Source organism: Hyperoodon ampullatus, assembly GCF_949752795.1.
Source record: "Hyperoodon ampullatus genome assembly, chromosome: 1".
Lineage (NCBI taxonomy): Eukaryota > Metazoa > Chordata > Mammalia > Artiodactyla > Ziphiidae > Hyperoodon > Hyperoodon ampullatus.
The window spans coordinates 223802983-223826849 of NC_136914.1; the positions used below are offsets into that span (position 1 = coordinate 223802983).

A 23867-nucleotide genomic window follows, 5' to 3' on the forward strand; every position below is an offset into this window, starting at 1 on the left:
AATGAAAAAGGGAGGAATTCTGACAATTATACTTCAGAAACAAATGAACTCATGGAAAGAGAAACCAGAATTGTGGTTACTAGAGGTGGGGTGTGGTGGCTGAGCTTTAGATGAGGGTGGTCAAAAGGCACCAACCTCCAGTTATAAAGTAAACCAGTACTAGGGATGTAATGCACAACACAACAAAGATGATGAACACTGCTGTACATTACAAATGACAGTTGTTAAGAATAAATGCTAAGAGTTCTCATCACCAGGAAAATTTTTTTTCTATTTCTTTAGTGTTGTATCTAAACGCGATGATGCGTGTCCACTACTTATCGTGACAATCATTTTATGATGTCTGTAAATCAAATCAGTATGCTGTACACCTGAAACTTATACAGTGCTGTATGTCAATGGTATCTCAGTAAAACTGGAAAAAAAGCGGGAGAAGTTCTGGAATCCGCAGAAGTCCCCCTTAACCAATGAGCAGCCTCCCAGGTCTGAAGCTGGAAGGTGAGGCTGGAGACCTCGGAGGCTTGGCTGAACTTGCGGGCCAGCAGGAGCCTGCCGGGGATGACCACAGTGGCCGAAAGAGGGACGTGTGAATGGAAAAGGCAGCTCTGAAGAAATCCAGAGTGGGATGTCCGATGACACAGACAGGAACAGGGAGGGCTTATCCAACACAGTTGCGGATAGAAAGACACCAAATGTGGAGGCCGCCAAGGTCCTGTTCCCCAGGACAGGGGCCCGTTGTGGGGCAGGAACGGTGTACTGGGCCTTGCTCTGCCCTGAATTAATAATTTGAAAAGACACGTGCACACCAACGTTCATAGCAGCACTATTAACAATAGCCAAGATATGGAAACAACCTAGGTGTCCATCGACAGATGAATGGATAGAGAAGACATGGTACATCTACACAATGGAATACTACTCAGCCATAAAAAAGAATGAAATGTTGCCATTTGCAGCCACATGGATGGACTTGGAGGGCATTATGCTCAGTGAAATAAGTCAGACAGAGAAAAATAAATACTATATGACATCACTTATATGTGGAATCTAAAAAATACAACAAACTAGTGAATATAACAAAAAAGAAGCAGACTCACAGATATAGAGGACAAACCAGTAGTTACCAGTGGGGGAGGGTAACATAGGGGCGGCAGAGCAGGAGGTACAGAGTACTGGGTGTAAGGCAGGCTCAGGGACGTATTGTACAACATGGGGAATAGAGCCAATATTTGGTAATAACTGTAAATGGAAAGTAACCTTTCAAAATTATATAAAAAATGTAAAATTTTTAAAAATTAAAAAAAGATTTTTAAAAGAGCTAATTTATTCAGCATTATTATAGGCCGGGCACTGGACAAAATGCCCTACAAGAATCACATAATTTAATCCATCCCAACTCTAGGAGGTATTATTCCCATTTTATAGATGAGGAAACTGAGGTTTAGACAAGTGTTTGACGAGAGTCCCACAATGAATAAGTAGTGTGGAAACTTTGAGCCCAACCTCTCCCTCCAGGGCTGTGGCTTAGCCACCTGACTGTCCCTGCCATGCACCACTGGATGGCTTATCCTTCTTCTGGTCCTGATCATAGAGATGACTGCCCAGGGCTTCTGAGAATGAATTCCAATCTAAACGTCTGTCACATGTGAGTTTGATCCTTGTGACTCAGATCTTGTAAGTTCTGTCAAGAATAATTTCTGGATATGCAAAGTCAAGATGACCTCCCCGAGGTCACAGTCCAGCCTTTGAGGTTAGCTGTCACCCCAAGTGACCAGGTAACACCTGGGTCCCACTGTCTGTAAGGGCACCAGCAGTTCTGCCATACACGTTGCCTGACCAAGTCGTCTCCACTCTGCTGCCCAGATCTGTCCTGGGAAAGTAGAACAGATTTTTACCGGGAGCCAGCACTCCAAGCTGCCTGCTGAATTATCTGTGATCCCAGGCAAACCTGGATGCAAATTTGCATTTGAAAAGTTGATGTCCATTCCTGCCTGTGACTCTCATAAATCAAAAATGCTCAGTGTTTATAGCAGAGTCCAAAGGGATAGCTGTTGGGACAGCCCCAAACACTTAAAAATTCTATATGGGAACCAAGAAAACTTCATGTGAGGACAGGAGATTGGAGGAACTAATCGCCGATTTTCATCTGGTTCTCATTTAGAAAAATTGGACTACTGGGGAAAAGGGCAAAAATAAAAATTGGAAGCAAAAAAACATTTAAAGGCAAGCAGATCCCCCATTCTGAACATGGAGAGGTTTGTGCTCACAATTCTACTCTTTCCTTAAGGCCAGTTAATTGTTCTGATAGCTTGTCAGGCTGTAAAGAAGGCGACACGAAAAACTGACAGACAATGGGGGATTATGGCCACAGTACCATAGAGAAGAGCTGTCATTCAAAACCAGAGATCATCAGTCTTAAGACAGATGGGGTTCACTTTGGCAGTGCCATGGTAATGATGTCCGCCTCTGTCATGACACCCTAAAGGCACCATGAGAGACCACCCATACATCATACCAGAAAATATATAACTGTGTTGTACGTCTTATATATTTAGTTATATATTTATGTAGATATATATACACATACATACACACATACTATACGTATTGGTAAGTTTAAAGCAACTATGTATATACTTAGAAAAAGGCAAACGTTACTCAGTTCTTTGGAGAAGAAGGCGTGACAAAGATTGGAAGAGTAAGAGCAGTATAACGTTTATCTAATTTCCCTATTACATTAATCAAAAATCTTAATTTATCAATACCCACATAGTGAGTATTTGTTTTAAGTCAATTCAGACCAGTCTATCCTTTGCTGGTCTGTAAAATGCAGGTGCATCAAAGATTGAGAAGGACAGGAATCCTGTGTTACTCTGCTTTGTAGCCCAGCCCCCAACACAATATCTGGAACATTGTTTGTTGAACGGATGAACAAACACAAATGAATAAACAGTGCGTGTGTTATGGAGAGCATCAAGTATTTTAACATCAAAATGTGAAAAATAAAAATGGCAGAACACATCCCAGATCAAAAGTCTTTTTCTCCACTAATAAAAAAGGACTGATAACATTTTGTAATACTCAACACATAAATGTCGGAAGGAAACAACGTTCAAATTTTACCTTCTCAGGAGCCCTAATTTCTGTTTTCTAAATCAAGATATACAGATTATTTTCAGTGCATAAGTCACATTTACACTGATGTAGAATTTTTTTGAAAAGTCACTGAAAATATAGCCTGAACGAATAGATTTTTCTAAACATGGCACACTGGTCACTGGTTCAACCTGATAAAATGAACCATTGCATTCCAAAATGACTGATATTATGTAATCTTATATTACACAGGATGTGTGTGAGGATATATAAGTGTATTTATGTATGTTATGTCAGCATAGAAATTTAATTACAAATACATTCTCAGAAATCCCACTCTTCATATAATATTTGTGTTTGCTTTCCCTATTTCCACTTACAGGAATCCCATGCCAATGATTAAAGAAAAAAAAAAGATGTTAATTCATCAAAATTTTAGTCAGTTCTCATCCTTGGCAACAAACAGTGATCCTTTTCCTTAAGCTCATTCCAATGACAGTGCCCTCTGCAAATCAATTAGCATTTCTAACCAAGGAAATCAGAAGGGAAGGAGAAAACAAACTTGTTCAAAAGGAGCAGTAATGATAGCTCTTTGTGGACAAAAAAGTGGGTAGGTCACAAAAAACAGTGTTTAATTTTTAACACTATATAAAAGAATGTGAAAAACGAACAATAAAATGAGCACTCATGTACCCATCGCTGGGTTTAAGAAACAGAACATAACTAGCATCCTGGAGGCACCTTGGTGTCTTTCTTCTAAAACCATATTTGTTTTTAAAATAATTTTCAAATTCTTTAAGGAGATTAAGGTTGCGATCATGTACCAGTAGGTGATGAAGGTTGTCTGACTTCCATCAAGTGCCATCTACACCCAAGGCCATGGGGTCGCCTCCTCCATTGGGTACTTCCCGCCAGGTCTCCATCCCTGCCTCATCGTGTTGGCCTTGAGTTTCCCCTGAGTTCACACATTTCCCTCTGATATGTAACCTCATGTTTAAAACTCCCAACAGATGGGCTGTCCTGGGTTTAGAGATGCACGCTGTAATTCTCAGGTCTCAAGGGAAAAGAGGTCAGTGCCACGTGGAAGGAGTTACTGACTAAAGGATTCCTGGCTCAGTAAAATATCACTAAATAGGAAAACTTGGCTCTTGTAGGAATTGTTCAATTGGTCTCAATGCTCAAATACAACATGCTCTATATGACTCCTCATCTAGTATTAGAAGTACAATTTCTCCCAGTATGATCAGTTCAAGAATTCCTCTGAGTGAAGCAAGTATATATGCTAATTCAGGAAATTACTGAGGCCACAGATCTTAAGAGTGAAAATGTGCCCTTTGAAAACCATCCGATCCAGTCCCCAAGCTGATAAGGCATCATTATCTTCAGATTACAGAGGAGAGAAGTAAGGAACAGAGAGGTTGATCAACTTGCCTAACCTTACAAATCTTACAGAGTGGACCGCATTTCCTTCTCCATGGAAGGAGGAGACTAAATCTTTTCACTTGAAAAACTAATAAGTAAAGCAGTGACAGGCATACATCACTCTTCCCCATATGGTCAACTTCATAATTTCTATCAATAGGAACTAGAATCACTGCTCTGAAAACAGAATAAAATGTAAAAGCATTAGTTTGTCAGGGGAGGGGATATTCTATACATCTGGAGAAAGTCAATTAATTAATTTATTTCTCTTTTTAGTAACCTTGATTCTTCTCTAGAATATGACAGGGCATAAACCAATTAATTAACTAATTAATAATATATTGCCATCTATATCAAGGATTATACTTAGTTTCTAATTTTCAAAAATTACTTTGGAAAAAGTGTCTGTTGAATAAATAATTTTCTAAACAAAAAGAGATTTGTGTAATGTCTACATAGGTAATCTACGGTCCAATGTAAAAATATAGGCTTTTAAATGGAGAAGGGTCTTTAGAATACAAGGAGTAATGTAATCAACTCATAAGCATCACTCTATTTGGTAAGATAATTTATTTGATTCATAATTTAAATGTATTTAAACATAGTTATTAAATTGTAGGAACCGTACTTTTAAAAAATTTTATTTATTTTTGGCTGCGTTGGGTCTTCGTTGCTGCGTGCAGGCTTTCTCTAGTTGCGGCGAGCGGGGGCTTCTCTTTGTTGTGGTGCGCGGGCTTCTCATTGTGGTGGCTTCTCTTGTTGCGGAGCATGGGCTCTAGGTGCGTGGGCTTCAGTAGTTATGGCATGAGGGCTTAGTAGTTGTGGCTTTCAGTAGCTGTGGCTCGCGGGCTCTAGAGCGCAGGCTCAGTAGTTGTGGCACATGGGCTCAGTTGCTTCGCAGCACATGGGATCTTCCCAGACCAGGGCTAGAACCCGTGTCTCCTGCATTGGCAGGTGGATTCTTAACCACTGCGCCACCAGGGAAGCCCCAAATTGTAGGAATAGTCCTTTTTACTTTTAAGGTCATTATATATATTTTTTCATTTAACCAACCTCCTAACGTTCTATATATTTTGTAAATATTAATGTACAGTAGCATCAGGACTTTACAAAAATATTAATAATTCTTTCCTTTGTGAAAACCACATAAAAACCGTATCCCAGAGGAGCTTAAAGATGGCGGAAGAGTAAGACGCAGAGATCACCTTCGTCTCCACAAATACATCAGAAATACATCTACAAGTGCAACAACTCCTACAGAACACCTACTGAACGCTGGCAGAAAACCTCAGACCTCCCAAAAGGCAAGAAACTCCCCACGTACCTGGGTAGGGCAAAAGAAAAAAGAAAAAACACAGACAGAAGGATAGGGACGGACCTGCACCTCTGGGAGGGAGCCGTGAAGGAAAGGTTTCCACACACTAGAAGCCCCTTCGCGGGCAGAGACTGCGGGTGGCGGAGGGGGAAGCTTCGGAGTCGCGGAGGAGAGCGCAGCCACAGGGGTGCAGAGGGTAAAGCAGAGAGATTCCCACACAGAGGATCGGTGCCGACGGGCACTCACCAGCCTGAGAGGCTTGTCTGCTCGGCCGCCGGGTGGGGCGGGGCTGGGAGCTGAGGCTCGGGTTTCGGTCGGAGCGAAGGGAGAGAACTGGCGGGAAGAGAGCCTGAAGGGGTTAGTGCGCCACGGCTAGCCGGGAGGGAGTCCGGGAAAAAGTCTGGAGCTGCCGAAGAGGCAAGAGACTTCTTCTTACCTCTTTGTTTCCTGGTGCGCGAGGAGAGGGGATTCAGAGCTCTGCTTAAAGGAGCTCCAGAGACGGGCGCGAGCCGCGGCTATCAGCGCGGACCCCAGAGACGAGCGTGGGACGCTGGGGCTGCTGCTGCCGCCGCCAAGAAGCCTGTGTGTGAGCACAGGTCACTCTCCACACCTCCCCTCCCGGGAGCCTGTGCAGCCCGCCACTGCCAGGGTCCTGGAATCCAGGGACAACTTCCCTGGGAGAACGCACGGCGAGCCTCGGGCTGGTGCAACGTCACGCCGGCCTCTGCTGCCACAGGCTCCGCCCCGCCTCCGTACCCCTCCCTCCCCCCGGCCTGAGTGAGCCACAGCCCCCGAATCAGCGGCTCCTTTAACCCTGTCCTGTCTGGGCAGGAACAGACGCCCTCACGCGACCTACAGGCAGAGGCGGGGCCAAATCCAAAGCTGAACCCTGGGAGCTGTGCGAACAAAGAAGAGAAAGGTGAATCTCTCCCAGCAGCCTCAGGAGCAGCGGATTAAATCTCCACAATCATCCTGATGTACCCTGCATCTGTGGAATACCTGAATAGACAAGGAATCATCCCAAACTGAGGAGGTGGACTTTGGGAGCAATGATATATATATATATTTTTCCCTTTTTCTCTTTTTGTGAGTGTGTATGTGGATGCTTCTGTGTGTGATTTTGTCTGTATAGCTTTGCTTTTACCATTTGTCCTAGGGTTCTGTGTGTCCGTTTGTTTGTTTGTTATTTTTACTTAAAAAGTTTTTTTCTTAACAGTTATTTTTTATTATTTATTTTAATAACTTTACTTTATTTTACTTTATTTTATTTTATCTTCTTTCTTTCTTCCTCCCTCCCTTCCTTCCTTCCTTTCTTTTTCTTTCTTTCTTTCTTTTTTTCTCCCTTTTATTCTGAGCCGTGTGGAGGACAGGCTCTAGGTGCTCCAGCCAGGTGTCAAGGCTCTGCCACTGAGGTGGGAGAGCCAAGTTCAGGAGACTAGTCCACAAAGACCGCCCAGATCCATTTAATATCAAATGATGAAAATCAACCAGAGATCTCCATCTCAATGCCAAGACCCAGCTCCACTCAATGACCAGCAAGCTACAGTGCAGGACACGCTATGCCAAACAACCAGCAAGACAGGAACACAACCCCATCCATTAGCACAGAGGCTGCGTAAAATAATAATAAGGCCAGAGACACCCCAAAACAAACCACCAGACGTGGACCTGCCCACCAGAAAGAAAAGATCCAGCCTCATCCACCAGAACACAGGCACTAGTCCCCTCCACCAGGAAGCCTACACAACCCACTGAACCAACCTTAGCCACTGGGGACAGACACCAAAAACAACGGGAACTACGAACCTGCATCCTGTGAAAAGGAGACCTCAAACACAGTAAGTTAAGCAAAATGAGAAGACAGAGAAACACACAGCAGATGAAGGAGCAAGGCAAAAACCCACCAGACCTAACAAATGAACAGGAAATAGGCAGTCTACCTGAAAAAGAATTCAGAATAATCATAGTAAAGATGATCCAAAATTGTGGAAATAGAATGGAGAAAATACAAGAAACGTTTAACAAGGACCTAGAAGAACTAAAGACCAAACAAACAGAGATGAACAACACAATAAATGAAATTTAAAATTCTCTAGAAGGGATCAATAGCAGAATAACTGAGGCAGAAGAACGCATAAGTGACCTGGAAGATAAAATAGTGGAAATAACTACCACAGAGCAGAATAAAGAAAAAATTATGAAAAGAATTGAGGGCAGTCTCAGAGACCTTTGGGACAACATTAAATGCACAAACATTCGAGTTATAGGGGTCCCAGAAGAAGAAGAGTAAAAGAAAGGGACTGAGAAAATATTTGAAGAGATTATAGTTGAAAACTTCCCTAATATGGGAAAGGAAATAGTTAATCAAGTCCAGGAAGCACAGAGAGTCCCATACAGGATAAATCCAAGGAGAAACACGCCAAGACACATATTAATCAAACTATCAAAATTAAATACAAAAAAATATTAAAAGCAGGAAGGGAAAAACAAGAAATAACACACAAGGGAATCCCCATAAGGTTAACAGCTGATCTTTCAGCAGAAACTGTGCAAGCCAGAAGGGAGTGGCAGGACATATTTAAAGTGATGAAAGAGAAAGACCTACAACCAAGATTACTCTACCCAGCAAGGATCTCATTCAGATTCCACAGAGAAGTTAAAAGCTTTACAGACAAGTAAAAGCTAAGAGAATTCAACACCACCAAACCAGCTTTACAACAAATGCTAAAGGAACTTCTCTAGGCAGGAAACACAAGAGAAGGAAAAGACCTACAACAATAAATCCAAAACAATTAAGAAAATGGTAATAGGAACATACATATCGATAATTACCTTAAATGTGAATGGATTAAATGCTGAAACCAAAAGACGGAGACTGGCTGAATGGATACAAAAACAAGACCCATATATATGCTGTCTACAAGAGACCAACTTCAGACCTAGGGACACATACAGACTGAAAGTGAGGGGATGGAAAAAGATATTCCATGCAAATGGAAATCAAAAGAAAGGTGGAGTAGCAATTCTCATATCAGACAAAATAGACTTTAAAACAAAGACTATTACAGGAGACAAGTATACTACATAATGATCAAGGGCTCAATCCAAGAAGAAGATATAACAATTGTAAATATTTATGCACCCAACATAGGAGCACCTCCATACATAAGGCAACTGCTAATAGCTCTAAAAGAGCTCTTAGCTCTTTTACACAATCGTAGTAGGAGACCTTTACACCCCACTTTCACCAATGGACAGATCATCCAAAATGAAAATAAATAAGGAAACACAAGCTTTAAATGATACATTAAACAAGCTGGACTTAACTGATATTTATAGGACATTCCATCCAAAAACAACAAAATACATATTCTTCTCAAGTGCTCATGGAACATTCTCCAGGATAGATCATATCTTGGGTCACAAATCAAGCCATGGTAAACTTAAGAAAATTGAAATCGTATCAAGAATCTTTTAAGTATCTTTTCTGACCACAATGCTATGAGACTGCATATCAATTACAGGAAAAAATCTGTAAGAAATACAAACACATGGAGGCTAAACAACACACTGTTTAATAACCAAGAGATCACTGAAGAAATCAAAGAGGAAATCAAAAAATACCTAGAAACAAATGAAAAAGAAAACACAACGACCCACAACCCATGGGATGCAGCAAAAGCAGTTCTAAGAGGGAAGTTTATAGCTATACAAGCCTACCTTAAGAAACAAGAAACATCTCAAATAAACAACCTAACCTTACACCTAAAGCAATCAGAGAAAGAAGAACAAAAAAACCCCAAAGTTAGCAGAAGGGAAGAAATCATAAAGATCACATCAGAAATAAATGAAAAAGAAATGAAGGAAACTATAGCAAAGATCAATAAAATTAAAAGCTGGTTCTTTGAGAAGATAAACAAAATTGATAAACAATTAGCCAGACTTATCAAGCAAAAAAGGAAGAAGATTCAAATCGATACATTTAGAAATGAAAAGGAGAAGTTACAGCTGACACTGCAGAAATACAAAGGATCATGAGAGATTAATACAAGCAACTATATGCCAATAAAATGGACAACCTGGAAGAAATGGACAAATTCTTAGAAATGTACAAGCTTCTGAGACTGAACCAGGAAGAAACAGAAAATATGAACAGACCAATCACAAGCCCTGAAATTGAAACTGTGATTTAAAATCTTCCAACAAACAAAAGCCCAGGACCAGATGGCTTCACAGGTGAATTCTATCAAACATTTAGAGAACAGCTAACGCCTATCCCTCTCAAACTCTTCCAAAATATAGCAGAGGGAGGAACACTCCCAAACTCGTTCTACAAGGCCACCATCACTCTGATACCAAAACCAGACAAAGATGTAACAAAAACAGAAAACTACAGGCCAATATCACTGATGAACATAGATGCAAAAATACTAGCAAACAGAATCCAACAGCACATTAAAAGGATCATACACTATGTTCAAGTGGGGTTTATCCCAGGAATGCAAGGATTCTTCAGTATACACAAATCAATCAATGTGATACGCCATATTAACAAATTGAAGGAGAAAAACCATATGATCATCTCAGTAGATGCAGGGACAGCTTCGACAAAATTCAACACCCATTTATGATAAAAAACCTCCAGAAAGTAGGCATAGAGGGAACTTTCCTCAACATAATAAAGGCCATATATGACAAACACACAGCCAACATCATCATAATGGTGAAAAACTGAAACCATTTCCACTAAGATCAGGAACAAGACAAGGTTGCCCACTCTCACCACTATTATTCAACATAGTTTTGGAAGTTTTAGCCACAGCAGTTAGAGAAGAAAAGGAAATAAAAGGAATACAAATTGGAAAAGAAGAAGTAAAGCTGTCACTGTTTGCAGATGATATGATACTATACATAGAGAATCCTAAAGATGCTACCAGAAAACTACTAGAGCTAATCAATGAATTTGGGAAAGTAGCAGGATACAAAATTAATGCACAGAAATCTCTTGCATTCCTATACACTAATGATGAAAATTCTGAAAGAGAAATTAAGGAAACACTCCCATTTACCACTGCAACAAAAAGAATAAAATATCTAGGAATAAACCTACCTAAGGAGACAAAAGACCTGTATGCAGAAAATTATATAAGACACTAATGAAAGAAATTAAAGGTGATACAAATAGATGGAGATATATACCATGATATTGGATTGGAAGAATCAACATTGTGAAAATGACTCTACTACCCAAAACAATCTACAGATTCAATGCAATCCCTATCAAACTACCACTGGCATTTTTCACAGAACTACAACAAAAAATTTCACAATTTGTATGGAAACACAAAAGATCCCAAATAGCCAAAGCAATCTTGAGAAAGAAAAACAGAGCCGGAGGAATCAGGCTCCCTGACTTCAGACTATACAACAAAGCTACAGTAATCAAGACAGTATGGTAGTGGCACAAAAACAGAAGTATAGATCAATGGAACAGGATAGAAAGCCCATAGATAAACCCATGCACATATGGTCACCTTATCTTTGATAAAGGAGGCAGGAATAGACAGTGGAGAAAAGACAGCCTCTTCAATAAGTGGTGCTGGGTAAACTGGACAGCTACATGTAACAGAATAAAATTAGAACACTCCCTAACACCATACACAAAAATAAACTCAAAATGGATTAAAGACCTAAATGTATGGCCAGACACCATCAAACTCTTAGAGGAAAACATAGGCAGAACACTCTATGACATAAATCACAGCAAGTTCCTTTTCAACCCAGTTCCTAGAGAAATGGAAATAAAAATGAAAATAAACAAATGGGACCTTATGAAACTTTGAAGCTTTTGCACAGCAAAGGAAACCATAAACAAGACCAAAAGACAACCCTCAGAATGGGAGAAAATATTTGTAAATGAAGCAACTGACAAAGGATTAATCTCCAAAATTTAAAAGCAGCTCATGCAGCTCAGTAACAAAAAAACAAACAACCCTATCCAAATATGGGCAGAAGACCTAAATAGACATTTCTCCAAAGAAGATATACACTTCGCCAAGAAACACATGAAAGAATGCTCAACATCATTAATCACTAGAGAAATGTAGATCAAAACTAAAATGAGATATCGTCTCACACCAGTCAGAATGGCCATTATCAAAAAACCTAGAAACAATAAATGCTGGAGAGGGTGTGGAGAGAAGGGAACACTCTTGCACTGTTGGTGGGAATGTAAATTGATACAGCCACTATGGAGAATAGTATGGAGGTTCCTTAAAAAACTACAAATAGAACTACCATACGACCCAGCAATCCCACTTCTGGGCATATAGCTGGAGAAAACCATAATTCAAAAAGAGTCATGTACCAAAATGTTCATTGCAGCTCTATTTACAATAGCCAGGATGTGGAAGCAACCCAAGTGTCCATCAACAGATGAATGGATAAAGAAGAAGTGGCATATATATACAATGGAATATTACTCAGCCATAAAAACGAAACTGAATGATTTGTAGTGAGGTGGATGGACCTAGAGACTGTCATACAGAGTGGAGTAAGTCAGAAAGAGAAAGACAAATACTGTATGCTAACACATATATATGGAATTTAAGAAAAAAAAAAAAAAACGTCATGAAGAACCTAGGGGTAAGATGGGAATAAAGACACAGACCTACTAGAGAATGGACTTGAGGATATGGGGAGGGGGAAGGGTAAGCTGTGACAAAGCGAGAGAGTGGCATGGACACATATACACTACCAAATGTAAAGGAGATAGCTAGTGGGAAGCAGCCGCATAGCACAGGGAGATCAGCTTGCTGCTTTGTGACTACTTAGAGGGGTGGGATAGGGAGGGTGGGAGGGAGGGAGACGCAAGAGGGAAGAGATATGGGGACATATGTATATGTATAACTGATTCCCTTTGTTGTAAAGCAGAAACTGACACAGCATTTTAAAGCAATTATACTCAAATAAAGATGTTAAAAAAAAGAAAGAAAGAAAGAAATAGCATTCAGTAGGCAACCGGTAGAATCTGGAGCAATAATTGTTTGTCCAAAATACAGACCTTTAGTAGTCAAAGTCTATGCATGGAATTAACAATTTTCTGCATGATATAAAAATAAAAGGGGCAAAATTTAAACTAAAAAACAGAAGAAACAAACAAAAAAACCATATCCCAGAGCTCCCAGGGGAGCTTCTGTAGCATTGATATTTGTCATATGGGTGCTGCTTGGCCGCCAACATAGCACAGAGGGAATCTCCACTGGAGCCTGTCAGATTTTTCAAAGAAAACCAAGAAACTGACCAATAAAATCCTCTAGGCCAGTTGAGACCGAAGAGGTAGCCTTAGAAGGGCTGTGAAAACAACTCTGTGCTTAAATAAATCATCTCCCCAAATAATTTCCCTGCTGTGGAGGTTGGCTTTATATCATCTTCTATCTGCCACATGTTTTTCATAAGGAAGAAAATCATAAAAAAATAAAGAAACTCTTGTTCTCCACTTATGTTAAATCCACTTTATCCCACAGTGAAATCCACCAGCACATTGAGAGGAAAGAAGTGACTATTTCCTAACATTTTTAGATAGAGGTCCTCTTTCTCTTTTTCTCAGGTGTACCTGAACACGTGTGGCTAGCCTCTGCATCTTTTCAGGCCACGGAACTTTGAGGAATTTACTGCCGTTTTCCTTCAGTGTGACTAAATCTGCTTGCCAAGGAAACAGATGCTTTAATTTGCCGTTGTTGTTGCCATGGAAACAGCCCTTGCAGGGACAGGCAATGTCTGGACTCCAATTCAGACCTCTGGTTTTCATGCCAGTGATGCTGGGGCCAGATTCTGCTTTCCTATTCTACCCCGTGAGCATCTGCTTATACACAGGATGCTGGGACGCGTTTGATTTTTTTTAAATTTAGTTAATTTATTTATTTTTGGCTGCGTTGGGTCATCGTTGCTGTGCATGGGCCCTCTCCAGTCACGGCGAGTGGGGGCCACCCTTCCCTGCGGTGCGTGGGCGCCTCACTGCGGTGGCCTCTCTTGACGTGGAGCATGGGCTCCAGGCGTGCAGGCTTCAGCAGCCGTGGCTCATGGGCTCCAGAGCGCAGGCTCAGCAGCTGTGGCTCACGGGCTCAGCTGCTCTGCGGCATGTGGGATCCTCCCGGACCAGGGCTTGAACCCGCGTCCCCTGCACTGGCAGGCGTACTCCCAACTACTGCGCCACCAGGGAAGCCCAGATGCATTTGATTTTAAAAGGACAAGAAAATCAGAGTCTCAATGGAGTGGTTTCAGAGTTAAGCTGAAACCTGCACTCCAGCAGCTGCTCAGGGATAGGCTCAGGCACACTTCTGCACCCTCATGGAGTCTGTCACAAATGTGGGTGCTCAACAAGGGGCTGTGGAATGAACCCCCAAGAGTGAGGTGCTACATTTGGGGAATACAGTGACTACCAACAGGCAAAGGCAGAGCAATGATTAGTGGTGTTCCCTAAAGAGCATCCTGCCTTTTACCTCGGACCTCGGGGTAAACCAAGAGTTGATGGGGAAAAGTTCTTCTCTAGAATTCCAGCTAACAAATGAAGGAACAACAGAATAAGAACATCACCCCCTTTGCTAGACCGAAACAGAGAACTGATCTAGTCATTCATTGTTACTGGCCACTGACTCCGGCAGCTAAAGGTTGGTGCGGAGCTTTATAATGGAAGCATTAGAATGATCCCTGAACCCAGAGATCCATCCAACATCTCAAAAAAGAGACAAGCAGAGGTCACAGAACTCCTGATGTGATGCAAGAAAAGGATGCAGCATCCCTCACGACGTAGTCCTGCCAAGAAACCAGAACCTGAATCTGCTCAAGGCTGTAGCTCTAACTACTGGTTAACAGAAAACACAGGGGACAAAGGAATGGGCAAGATGACACCATGGGGATGAAATCAGCAAAATCAAGAATGTGGAAAATTCTACTGGACCAGCAACCTGGTTTCACTCACAAGGATTACAAGATGTCAATTGCAAGAATTAAAAAAAAAGGAACCAGGAACCTATATATTAAAAAAAGACTTAGATGTAGTAATCAAACCAAACCAAAGTGTTTCAAGCTCTCTGCAGGGTTAGTTTTATTTATTGTCTCATGTGATCAATGAAGAGTCATTATGTCACACAAACAGAAGCATCATGGTCTTTCTGTTGAGGACATGACAACTAGAAAAAGGCAAGAGACTTGCCATAAATACACCAGCCTGTATAGCACCTGCACACAATCACCCCTGGCCACCCGGCAGGGAAGGGGACAGTGAAATGACAACCACAAAGCCAGCATCAGCTCTCCCCTAGGCCACCAGAGACCATCTGGAAATGGTCAGGACAGCCGTTATTATCCATCTGGGATGCAGTTCTGGAGAGGAACCCCGAGGACACAGCAGGGTTTTCATCAGAAAATCATACACCCACAGCACAAGAAGTGAAAGACGACAAGTGACGTAATTAAACGTGGAGACCCACTTCCACATCAAATGCCCTTTTCAAGTCCTTCTAACTTCACAGAAGGTGCTCAAGGCTGCCACGCTCTCAAATTGGCACCCAGAGGGGCACCGTTTTGAAAAGGTTGATCTTAACTGCTTTAGGCTCTTTAAAGTTGTCAGGTTGAAGAACAAAAACTCTAAAAATGGTGTTCTGACCTTTTCCAGTGTCTGTATAACTTCAAAGACTGCCATGAGGAGGGAAGCTCAAGGGAATTTAGTTCTTATCTGGGGAACAAAATTTAGCCCAATTAGAAAGACCTTAAATGTTCAGACTGAGAGATTGTAACTGAAATCGGAAGGAGTTTGGTCTAGTTACAAGATCGCTGATGTCCGTGTAGCTGGCGTCAATTCCATGAGTCTACAGTCATGCTTAGAGAATTTTCTCCCATCCTTTCCCGCCTTCAACAAGGTGTAGAGGTGACCCCTCTGGTACTGCCCAATTCCCTACAGTGAGGGATGAAGCTTATTAAGCTGCAGGAATTAGGCAACCTGAAGAAGTGTGTGACTCCCTGTAGGAAAGAACATTCCCACTGGCCATACGTCAGCCAAGACCCCAAACTGGGAGGAGCTGGCCAGCTGGTGTTTCCTGCCAATCCCAGCGATGTCCGACAGACCCTCTTGCCATGATGGAAACATTCCTGTAGCCAAATGTGATTACAGGGCACTTGAACCATGGCTAGTGTCACCAAGGAACTAAAGTTTTAATCTAATTAATGAAATAATTAATAATTAAATAATTAATAAAACAATTAATTAAATAATTAAATAATTAATTTAAATAGCTTCGTGAGGCCAATGGCTCTCTAATTAAAGCACGAACGTAGCTCCTTGAGGAATACGGAATACAGGCCCTATCACTGGGGATGCTGGTTCAATAGCGAGAAGCAGAGCCAGGCATCTGTCTTTGGAATCAGCTCCCCAGGTGGTCATGATGCTGGTGGTCCCCTCAAATGCCCCAGACTTGAAGGACAGTAAGAGTCTGTGCCTGGTCCTGGTGGAGGGGCAGACCCACTGCATGGAGACAGATCATAAGAAGGACACAGAACTGGGCTTGGAAGTGAGCCCAGAGGCCACAGGCTCGCCCCACCTGGCTCCCGCCTGGAAAATGCAGGAAGCAGTGACACTGCCTGAGGCTGTGATGGCTATTCAGATACTCTCAAGGCCACGGCCAATGTGGCCGTGATGTTCCACCCACCGCAGGCTCATGCTCTCCAGCTCAGAGCCCCAGCCACTGCTGCAAACATCCATGGATCCCAAAGAAATGCCATGTCCAGGTCCACATGAGAACACTCCACAGGTCACCTCCAGAGTGGATTCTGTGAGGCCCAAATGTCCACCTTCCCCCAAGACTCGGAGGACCATGACCACCACGATCCATATCTTTGTGTCCCTGACCCCTGCTCAAATGGCAAGTTCTTGGTCCTTTCCTAGCGTTCTCTCTTCTGATCAAAGAGCATCACTGTTCTTCCAGCATTTCACGTATAAGAATTATCCCTGACATCTTCCTTTCCATATTACACCATACATTCGACTGCCCATCAATTTTTGTCCATTCTCTGTCCAGAACATTCTCATCTATTCCCTTCTATGAGAGTCAGTTCCCTGCTTCCATGAGGCACCATGGTTCTTAGGAGAAAATACAAGGTCTTATCATGGAGCCCAAGGTCCCACATGGACTGGTTTCCACTCTTCTCTCCCCATCTCCCTCTTGCTCACCAGCACACGGACCTTCATTTCTGAAACACTTCAACGCTCCTTCCCCTGCTTTTGGGAACTTTCTGTATGCACATCCTTCTCTCTAGAACCCTCTACACTCCGCCCTCCTTTACCTGGCTCACCCCTGTTCACGTGAAGCTTAAATGCTGCTTCTCTGCATGGTTCCTTCCTGAACCAGGCTGGGCCTCCTGCTTGTCTTTCAGTATTGTCCTGTGATGACCTGTGTAGCGTTGGGCTCCTTGACTGACCTCCGAGAGGACAAGGACTTTACCTTGTTGATGACTCTATCACCAGTGCCAACTGTAGTGTCCGGTATGAAATAAATGTTTGTGCTGAAAATAGAGCTGCCATATGATCCTGCAATCCCACTCCTGGGCATATATCTGGACAAAACGATAATTCAAAAAGATACATGCACCCCTATGTTCATAGCAGCACTATTTACAATAGTCAGGACATGGAAACAATATAAATGTCTATCAACAGATGAATGGATAAAGACGATGTGCTACATATATACAATGGGATACTACTCAGCCATAAAAAAGAATGAAATAACGCCATTTGCAGCAACACGGATGCAACTAGAGATTATCATATAAGTGAAGTAAGTCAGAAAGAGAACAACAAATACCATATGATATCACTCATATGTGGAATCTAAAATATGACACAAATGATCTTATCTATGAAACCGAAACAGATTCACAGACATAGAGAACAAACTTGTGGTTGCCAAGGGGGAGGAGGTTGAGGGAGGGATTTATTGGGAGTTTGAGTTTAGCAGATGCAAACTATTATATAGAGAATGGATAAACAGCAAGGCGCTACTGTATAGCACAGGGAACTATATTCAATATCCTGTGATAAACCATCATGGAAACGAATATGAAAAAGAATGTCTATATATGTATAACTGAATCACTTTGCTGTACAATAGAGATTAACACCACACTGTAAATCAACTATACTTGAATAAAATAAATTAAAAAAAATAAATGTTTGTGGATAAATGACTAAGTAAAAAGAGAAATGGTCTCATTGATTTATTGTTGGTGAACATTAGGAATCATTTGAATTAATAAAGAACGATAAGATTTGTGAATGGCGGAAGGGAAGTTGAGAGATAAAAACATAAGATGAGACAGTAAAGTTTCTATAATACAGTTTTACCTTCAATAGTTTAGTCAATAATTAGAACCAGCAGGCAAGTTAAAGCTGGAAGCTCTGACAGGCAGGTGAGGCTTCCTCTGGAAGAGTAGAAATGGAAAGAAACAGCATTCTGCACGTGAACAAAGATTTAAAAATTCTAATTCCTGAGGATGTCAAGATGGTGAAGTTAAGACCATGACAACAACAGGAACCCAAAGGATTAGCACACGAATCCTTTCCAGCTCTTGTCAGAATTAGATGTTCGACCAGCATCAAGACTTACAGGTATAGATTAGTCATAACCTGATCCCTATTAATTTAGTACATTTAAAACAGGACACAGTTACAGTGAAGCCAAGGATACAATTGGGTGAAATAACTCATATCACTGGGTCCGCAAGAATACGTCACTGAGTCATTCAAACCTGATCATCAAAAAGAACATGAGCTCTAACCTCTTGGCACTGACTGTACACAGACTTTTATTCCATTTTGCAGATGAGGAAACAGAGAAAATGTAAGCATCTTGTTGCTGGAAGCAAAGCTGGGTTTCTGAACCTGGCTTTCTGACTCCAGCCCCAGCATTCTCTCCAGAAGCTTTCTCCTTGAATAGGTAGTTTCTCTCACCACCCAGGACAGACCTTTAACCTCCTGCTGACTCACTCCTGGCCTGATCCAGGCCATCCACGTCCCATCCTTCACTCTTTGCTAAGGGCTCAGAGAGCGCCCACCACAGGCCAGGCCACAAGGAAGGGGATGGAGGGGGAAGTAAAGACCCTGTCCCCCTGACCTTGAGGACCTCCCTAGCTGGTGGGAGAGGTGATGAAAGTCCAATAGTGGGGGCGAGAACGGTGGCAGGCAGCTTTCAAACATCGTGCTTGAAACAGCGCAGGGGTCAGGGTTCTGCATGTGGCCTGATCGGGGTCATGCACAGCAGAATGGTGGCCTCTCCAGTCCAGGACCCACCTCCGGAACCTGCGCACACCCAGGTAGCAGCCACCTTTCAGCAGCCGCATGGCCTCAGGGGCTCACATTGAATTTTCACGTCTCATTCGCAAGAACTACTAGTCAATTTCCTTCTGCACTTAACAATGTTTATTTTTTTGTTAACCCAAGAATAGGACTTTACATTTATCCCCATTAAATCTCATCTTGTTAGTTTTGGCCCATTGATCCAAACTGCTGAAATCTCCATAATCCAGATTCTGCCATGGAGAGCACAGTTATCCCCCGCCAGCTTTGCGTTGCCAAGAAATGTGATCAGCACACCTTTTACGTCTTCATAGCGATGGGCTGACAAAATTGTGGACCAGGATGAGATCTTGTACACTGTCCTACAGCCACTGACAGCAGTCTCAGTCCAGCTGTCCAACACGATTTGGTTCAACCTAAACAATGGATTACTATCCTCTAGGTAGTTATTCAGCCAACTGCTAATCCACCCAGTCCTACCTCTGTACTGGCTGCATTTCTCTACCCTACATCATGATATTCTGAGATACTGTCCAACAAATGCCTTCTCAAATATTTATGCCCATGTTTGACAAATTTAAAATGCTCCTTTCTGCAACTGCTCTGGAGTGAATATTAATTAGAGTGGCCCCTTAAGAGATGTCTGGGATTATTCCAGACAGAAGAAAAGTCAGTGCCAAAGTTCTTCTAGCTCAGAGACGCCCCAAATATAAATCAAGTGGGCTGTGGACTTCCCCCGGCAATTGCCTTCAACCAGTGATGGACAGGGCTTGAAAACAGAAAGCTCGGTGGGAATGATGTACCGTCATCAGTTTTAATTATCCTAAACCGGAAAAACGGATGTCTAAGCTGGCCAGCCTGTCCAATAAAGCATTTTGATCAAAGATGCAGTTGCACAGAGAACCTGTTTAAGAAATGGCCTGCGTATCCATGGGGATCCAGGAGAGTTATGGAACTTGTAAAGCTGGTCCCCGCAGTTCCATAGGCAGACAGCAACATCATGAAAAATGCTTCTCCAGGGAAGCTTTGAGTTTCTTTAAACATTCAATTATGGCTCTACAAACAGATTTTAAATGAACAGCATCTGATCTCTACACAAATTAGAGATGCTAGAAGGCAAATAAAATAGATTCCCTGAAACAACCATGTAATACAAATTCAGCCCCATTTCATGAAGAATTGGTTTACACACGAAGAGTTTTGGAGTGGGGTTACTTAGGTGACTCTCTTTTTGCATTTGCTTTACGTGATGATTTTTATGATTGAAAGCACTGAAGACACCTTTATATTGGTTATGATTTTAAAGCAGGTTTTTAGTTAAAATAGATTTCTGGATATAGTCCATGGGTAGAGCTTTTTAGCCCTTGGAAAGTTGCTGGGGGCCTTTCTAACATCCACCATTTAAAAAAATTTTTTTTATTGAAGTATAGTTGCTATACAATCTTGTGTTAGTTTCAGGTGGACAGCAAAGTAAGTCAGTTATACATATACATATATCCTCTCTCTCCAAGATCCTCATTTCTTTCTTTCTTTCTTTCTTTATTTTTTTGGTGGTACGCCGGCCTCTCACTGCTGTGGCCTCTCCCGTGGTGGAGCACAGGCTCCGGACGCGCAGGCTCAGTGGCCATGGCTCACGGGCCCCGCCACTCCACGGCATGTGGGATCTTCCCGGACCGGGGCACGAACCCGTGTCCCCTGCATTGGCAGGCAGCCTCTCAACCAGTGCGCCATGAGGGAAGCCCCTCATTACTTTTTTATGAATAGTAAATACTTCAACATTCTTCATTACAACCATTTTCAAGTTTTTAGAGCAGCTTTTTTTTCCTTCAAAATAAAAATTTTCCGGGCTTCCCTGGTGGCGCAGTGGTTGAGAGCCCGCCTGCCGATGCAGGGGACATGGGTTCGTGCCCTGGTCCAGGAAGATCCCACATGCCGTGGAGCGGCTGGACCCGTGAGCCATGGCCGCTGAGCCTGCGCGTCCAGAGCCTGTGCTCCGCAACGGGAGAGGACACAACAGTGAGAGGCCCGCGTACCGCAAAAATAAATAAATAAATAAAAATAATAAAAATAAAAAATTTCCTTATTTTAACAGTAATATTTTCTTGTTGTAAAGCATTAATAAAGAAAGTAAATGTTGTCTAAATCTTTCTAGCATACATGTACATGAGTATAATTTTAAGATAAAAACTGAATGCCATGTAAACTACTATCCAACATGCCGTTCACACTGGTCATATTATCAATGCTATTTACAGTAATAAAAATCTCCATCATCATCTTTAGATGTACTACTGTGTAGTATTATTTCATAGCTGAGTCGTAACTTATTTAATCGATCTCCTATTGACGTATTTTAGGTAAAACTTTCTGCAATGAACCTCCTTGAACACGGCTGATTCGCCCCGTAGGCTCTGAAGCAGGGTACCGACCAGGTGACCTTCAGACTGGTTGGGCTCTCTGTTCTGTTGGTTGTTAAATATTTACATTTATCCTGCTTCCTCGTACATCTATCTTTGGGTTCTTAGAGCTTCATTTGGATAAATTCTCCAATTGGATCTACTGGGCCAAAGGCTATGCAAATTAAAAATTCTATTTTAATTTTTAATTTTGGATGGGTTGATTACCTTTTGTGCCTGACAAACAACCAGTAGCATACAAGCATTTCATTCTACCTATAAAGTTGCAGAATTTTTTGGTATTCATCCTTTCAAAAGTGAAGTGCTTATGGAACAGACATGTCACCGTCTTCAAAAATTTGTTATACTGAAGTAACTGGGGGAAATGGATTGGAACTGGATTATTAACATAGTCATATTACCATGCTCTAATTTTGAAAATGTCATTTTTAACAGAATGAAATTTCCACAATGAGTATAAGTAGGATAATTAAAATAAAGCTATAAAATGTTATAGGAACACATTAAACCATCTCCACATACTTTTCTAAAACATGCTTTGCCAGTGAAGTTGGGAAAAGAAATAAACCAAGAAGAGATAGTTTTAAGTTTACAACTTTTCTAATTTTGAGATTATTTTGTGAAAGGCCCAGAATTGGAAGTGAGCAAATTAAGGTACCTTTTAAAATGATCTTTTATACAAATTAGCCACTGCCTAGTAGTCAGCATGCACTATACTACCCACCTTAATGAAGGTAAATCATTTTCAAAGGGAACCATGAATAAGACCATTAACCCACTTTACAGACTCAGAGAACCAGAGGGGCTCGAAGAAATGCATTTCTATATGGAAAAGGATGTCATTATAAAGCTAAATGAAGAAGTAGGATATCCTATTACACACAGACTACAGTATCAACTAGGAAGACAAAAGAAGCAAAGCCTTTTCTACAAGGAAAAATAAATCTACATGAACATTCACCAAAATGCCAACCAACATTGTGTTTGGTGGTAGGGGTACTTTTTGGGGGGGTGGGGACTCTTGATTTTTTTTCCTACAGTTTTCAATTTTCTGCATTGGGCACATATTCCTTTTAGAGTGAAAACAAATAACTTAAGGTTTTTATTAAGTCAATTTCCATTCCTCCACCTGCAGCCCTAATATCACGTAAAGGTCCAGGATCAGTCTCATTCATGCCATTTACCACATTCCTCCAACAGGCTAACAATAAGAACAGTCGCAATAAAGACACTTCCCAAATCCAGCTGCCAATCCTAAAACCCCATCGAGGAAATGCGTCACCACCAGAAGCTTGATTTTCTTTTGCTCTTTCAAGGAATACCAAGTTTCGTCCACTGAGATATTTTCAAAACCTCATACAAACAGCAGTGTACGAAAATGTAAATGTCCTATGATATTCTTACATGAAAAAAAGAGCATGAAAATATATACTTTGCTAAGAGAGACATATCAAAAGCAATATTCAGGTTTCCGTTCAGCCCCCTGATTATCCAAGATGTATTCCTGAACCTCTAGTTTAAGATCACCAAGTCACAAGAAAAGCTAAGAACACATTATTTACTGCTCATAAAAGCTTTTAATCCATCTAATGGTGAGGGAGAAACATGCAAGAAATGCAAAGAGGCAGGCTGCAGGCCCCCAAGAAGCAGGTCATGCTATTTTACATATACTCATTTAAAATATATATTTAATATATATTCATATGCATTTTAAAACTTATTTTTTAATAATTGCTGTTGGCCATGGTGTCAGATACTGAAGGTGAGAATTGGCCATTCATGATCCCGTTCATCTGGTTTGCTCAGGACCCTCAAACCAAAGTAAGTATAAGTAAGTAAGCTGACTCGTTTACATAGAGATGTTGAGTCAGGTTTTTGTGACTCAGTATCTCTGGCAGAAGAACTCATTTCAGTGAAGCTGTCTTATCTACACTGTCATTTCAGCAATAAATCAGCATTTCACTGATGGGTGAGAAACAGGGACCAGTAATTCTGGAAGACAGAAACTCCAATTTTGAATCAAGCATGACTTGGGAACTTATATCTTTAAATACAGATTGCTTATTAGGAGAGCTCGATTCTTTGCTGGTACTAATGAATTAGAATAGTAAGGGGTCCTTTAGGTCTGAGGAACCCATGGAGAGAGCCACAGTATAAAGGATGACAAGAATATGAGTTATTTTTACTTGTGCCTTGAACCAGGCACAGTTTTCTCCTGGGAAGGCATACAAAATATGTAATAACATCCATGTGCTACAGAAAAATA

General features: G+C 41.5%; 1 protein-coding gene across 1 annotated transcript in view; it reads right to left on the reverse strand.

Annotated features, from left to right (window-relative positions):
* Positions 1 to 23867, reverse strand: part of ADAM12 (ADAM metallopeptidase domain 12) — a gene marked incomplete at its 5' end in the record, with an annotated part of 390130 nt that overhangs the window by 246877 nt on the left and 119386 nt on the right. The gene's annotated exons all lie outside the window — the stretch shown is intronic.